The following is a 5,139-nucleotide window of genomic DNA, read 5'->3' as shown; positions in this document are numbered from 1 at the left end:
CCCAAAGTGCTGGGATTACAGGCTTGAGCCACCGCGCCCGGCGAAGCTTCATTTCTAGATAGCTCTATTCCTTCTTTGCCTTTTTGGTGCCATTATTATACATTATACATATATAACTTTTTTTTAAGAAAGGGTCTTGCTTTGTTGCTCAGGCTGGAGTGCAGTGGCGCAATTGGGGCTCACTGTAGCCTCAATCTCCTGGGCTCAAGTGATCCTCCTGCCTCAGCCTCCTAAGTAGCTGGAACTACAGGCATGTGCCACCATGCCTGGATAATTTTTTTTTTTCCCAGGATGGGGTCTCACTCTGTTGCCCAGGCTGGAGTGCAGTGGCGCAATCTCGGCTCACTGCAACATCCACTTCCTGGGTTCAAGCAATTCTCCTGCCTCACTCGCCCAAGAAGAGTAGCTGGAACTACAGGCATGCACCACCACGCCCGGCTAATTATTTATTTATTTATTTATTTATTTATTTATTTATTTATTTTTGACGCCTGGCTAATTTTTAAAATATTTTTTGTAGAGATGAGGTTTCATCATATTGCCTAGGCTGGTTTCAAACTCCTGAGCTCAAGCAATCCGCATGCCTTGGCCTCCCAAAATTCTGGGATTACAGGTATGAGCCACCATGCCTGGCCTATATATAATATATTAAAAAATATTTATCTATATCTGTATTTTACCATTTCTGGTTGTCTTCATTTACTTCTGTGGATTTGATTTACCATCTTATGTCATTTCCTTGCCTTAATATAGCTTTGCTCTCAACTACCTTTTTTGTGCTGTTATTGTCAAATCTATTACATTTCTATATGTTAAAGGCCCAATACAATTACAGTTTTATGCAATTGCTTTTTGAATAAATTAAGAGAAGAAAGGACAAGAAATATGCAAGACACTTTTTTATTTGAAACATTTGTTTTGAGGGGATGGAGTCTCACTCTATCACACAGGCTAAAGTGCAGTGGCACCATCTTGGCTCACTGCAACCTCTGCCTCCTGGGTTCAAACGATTCTCCCATCTCAGCCACCTGAGTAGCTGGGACTACAGGCCCATGCCATCAAGCCCTGCTAATTTTTGTATTTTTAGTAGAGACAGGGTTTCGCCACGTTGGCCAGGCTGGTCTCGAACTTCTGACTTCAGGTGATCCACCTGCCTCGGTCTCCCAAAGTGCTAGGATTACAGGCATGAGCCACTGCGCCTGGCCTAAATTTAAATTTAGAGAGCCACATGTGGCCAGTCCCCACCATATTAAACAATGTGGCTAAGTGAGGCTGACTACGTATCTGAAGGCACTCACAGCCTCATTTACTTCACTTTCCAGTCTGATTTCCTCTTCATTTATGGTTCCAAGAGTTTCCCTTACTCTTTGAGATTAACTGTGCATTTAAAGAATGTTATATTTCATTGAGTGTTGTTTTTTTGGTAAGCTGGGGAGTTTTTATGATTTAGTTCACAGTATTGCCAGAACCAGAACATAGTCTCTGTACCTCCAATTTTTATTCCCTCTAATCCACCGTCTGCACTACAAAGCAACTTTTCTAACATGCAAATCTGTGCTTGGTATACTTCTGCTTTCAAGAGTCCCTCCCTGCCTTAGAACGCAGCCCAGGTTCAGCTTGGAGTCAGGCCCACTGTAACTCAGCCCTACCTGTTTTCCTCAGCTGTGCCTTTCATTGCATGCTCTCCCGTACTTCATATTCAAGCAGAGCCAATATTTGTAACTGTATAGCGCCTGCTACCTTATGCCTTAGGCCCTTTGTCCACCTTGTTCCTGGAATGCTCTTCTGTTCCAGCTCTACCTCCTATCTGCTACCCAACCCCTGCTCAGCCTTCAGAACAGCTCTCTTGTCTTGTCTTCTCTGAAGGCTTTGCTGCCCCACTCCTATTTTGTATCTCTTCTGGACTCCGAATTTGGTTATAATATTCATAATACTTCATTGTGCTTAATTGATTATATATCTATCTCCCTGCTAGGAAATAACTTGGTTTATTTATTTTTTTAGTTATTGAGAAGGAGTTTCGCTCCTTTTCAAAGGGAGGAGTTGCCCAGGCTGGAGCACAATGGTGCGATCTTGGCTCACCACAATCTCCGCCTCCCAGGTTCAAGAGATTCTCCTGTCTTAGCCTCCCAAGCAGCTGGGATTACAGGTGCAGGCTACTGGCTAATTTTTGTATTTTTAGTAGAGACGGGGTTTCATCATATTGGTCAGTCTGGTCTCGAACTCCTGACCTCAGGTGATCCGCCTGCCTCAGCCTCCCAAAGTACTGGGATTACAGGCGTGAGCCACAATGCCTGGCCGGTTTATTTTTTACTTTCTGTTTTGTTTTGTTTTTGAGACAGGGTAGGGTGTGGGCTGGGGAGTGGGAGGGTGCTCTTCCCTGTCTCTCAGAAGTCCAGCTCTTCTTTCATCAGCTGCTTCCTTTTCTTTTCTTTTTTCTTTTCTTTTTTTTTTTTCACTCCGTTGCTCAGGCTGGAGTGAAATGGTGCGATCTCGGCTCACTGCAACCTCTGCCTCCCGGGTTCAAGTGATTCTCCTGCCTTAGCCTTCCTGAGTAGCTGGGATTACAGGTACGTGCCACCACGCCTGGCTAATTTTTGTATTATTAGTAGAGGCAGAGTTTCACCGTGTTGGCCAGGCTCGTCTCAAACTCCTGACCTCAGGTGATCCACCTGCCTCTGCCTCCCAAATTGCTGGGATTACAGGCATGAGCCACTGCGCCCCACCAGCTGCTTCCTTCTTCCACTACTTTACTTAATTATGCAGGAGGCCTGGGCCAGCTTCTGTGTGAGCTGCCGGCTGGTGTTCTCCTGGAGGGATTGGGAGACTGCTATAATCATCCCCATTAGCAGTTGGCAGCCCCCCAGTAAGATACTCTTTGACCTGGACTGGCTTAGCCCTGATAGCTGCCAGGCCTGCTGTGTTGCTCACCCTGAGTGGTGACTGCACCCGCTAGACTGTTCACTTCCCACCCTGCCCCACATGGGTGGACCCTGGCCCCAACTGGCACCCTGGATGTCTCACACTGTGAGCCTGAGAAGACCGGCTCCAAGAACCAGTGCCCCTAACCATGGCGGCTTTGCTCCTGGGCACTTACCAAAGTGCAGTGCTGTCGGGGAGCAGAACTTAGAGTCCAGGCAGAAAACAGCCATTGGTGGCCCCTGCTGTGAGTCGATGTTCCCCGGGAGGCTAAAGCATGGCGAATGGAATGATGATAACACAGAGACCTTTAACTGAGCATGGACTCTGAGCCAGGGAGTGGCTCTGTCATCGAAGAAAGATTACACATATGATCTCTCTTTATACTCACAACAACCCCTTAAGGTAGGAGTGGGGTCCGTTTTTTTTTTGAGATGGAGTTTTATTCTTGTTGCCCAGGTAGGAGTGCAATGGCGCAATCTCGGCTCACTGCAACCTCTGCCTCCCGGGTTCAAGTGATTCTCCTGCCTCAGCCTCCTGAGTAGCTGGGGTTACAGGCGTGTGCCACCATGCCCGGCTAATTTTGTATTTTTAAGTAGAGATGTTTAGGTCTCCATGTTGGTCAGGCTGGTCTCAAACTCCCGACCTCAGGTGGTCCGCCCGCCTTGGCCTCCCATAGTGCTGGGATTACAGGTGTGAGCCACCTTGCCCGGCTGGAGTGGGGTCCTTTTTACAGATCAACATTCTGAGGTGAAATATTTAGCCTAAGACCACAAAGGTGTTAAGTGGCACAGCTGGGATGGCGGCCCCAGAATTCCTGCCCTCACCACCATGCCAGCTTTCCAAAGGTGGTGTGTGCGGGGCAGGTGGAGGTGGTGCAGGTTCTAAATTGTGTATTTACCAGGGATTGGCTGTGCAGACTGACCTCCAGGGAACTGGAAAACGCAGGTTTGGCTGAAACTGACCCTTATTCAAGAGGCGGATTTAGGGGCGAGGCCTAACACCTGCGGCTCCACTGCATGTAGCTACCTCACACGGCATGGTATTATCATGCTGCAAGCTGTTACCTAGGGGAGATGAGCCCGCAGCAGCAGCTTCAAAGGTCATGAAATCAGGGAGCCCACAGGCCCCAAAGGGTGTGGAAGTGAACAGGGCAGGCAGGCTTTCTGCCTTGTTTTCATGGGGCTAGGAATAGGATGTCTCCATGATGGGTGAACCTCAGATTTTTTTTGAGCCCCAACTGCTCTAGCCATTTCCTTCTCCCTTAAACCCCTAAAGGCAGCAGTCTACCTTCTGCCTTCCAGAGGTGCTGCATCGACATCCAGCCCCAGCCTTGGATGAGTCCTGGGGTGAGCTGGTGTGCTGTCTGTTGAGCCTGTCTACGCAGGGCCACTGACTGCATTCCTTCCTTGGTGTCTCTGTTATTGTGATGGGCTATAACCCTCACCATTATCCCTTTGGAGCCTTTGTTTTCATCCAGGTGCCCACATCTCTAAATGCCCCCTTTATTTTCTTCTCCGCTAGACACATCTTCCTATTATGTCCCATTCTGCTTTAAAAACCGTTGAGAAGCCCGCTGGGCGGATGCCATTTGCCCAATCCCGTTCCCTAGTCTCTCCTCCCAGGCAAGTGTTTTCAGGGAACTTCTCCAACGTCCCTGAGATGGCTCGTGACCCCGGGGCTGGGTACATGGAAATTTAGGACTATAGGTCTGGGGCTGCTGCCCTGGCCCTTATTGCCAACATGGCCTGACTCCATTGGTTTTTACTGCCTTAGGGAGAGGCGGATGGCCCGTGGGAAGGGCGCTGGACGGAGGGTGGAGGCGAAGCTGCCCTCCGCCTGCCTCAGAACTGAGAAGGCCAGGTGCAAAGCCCGCCCTATAGCTTGCGCCCATCGCTTGGGGGCACCGAAGCCATCTAGGCACTAACGCCCTGCGGTGCAGCCGGTGGGACTCCCAGCGACTTCCTTAGGAGTCCGCGCTCCCTGGGAGTCCCCCCCACACGGGGTCGCCTCGCCCTGGCGGCTGCTCGCGCCTCCTGCTTCCTCTAGGCCACAGGGCTCCCCACCCGACCGTGACGCACGGCACCCCCGCCCCTTCTCTTCCCGCTGATCCAGCGTGCCGCGCTTTCTCCTCCTCTGGTCTCGCCACCTCCTCTCCCCCTCGAATCCAGTCCTGGTTTCCCCGCCGCCAGCCTCCCTCCCTCCCGGCGGGACTAGCTC

The sequence above is a fragment of the Rhinopithecus bieti genome, unplaced genomic scaffold, assembly GCF_001698545.2.
Source record: "Rhinopithecus bieti isolate Rb0 unplaced genomic scaffold, ASM169854v2 scaffold_1368, whole genome shotgun sequence".
Classification (NCBI taxonomy): Eukaryota; Metazoa; Chordata; class Mammalia; order Primates; family Cercopithecidae; genus Rhinopithecus; species Rhinopithecus bieti.
Note: the sequence above shows the minus strand (reverse complement) of the source record.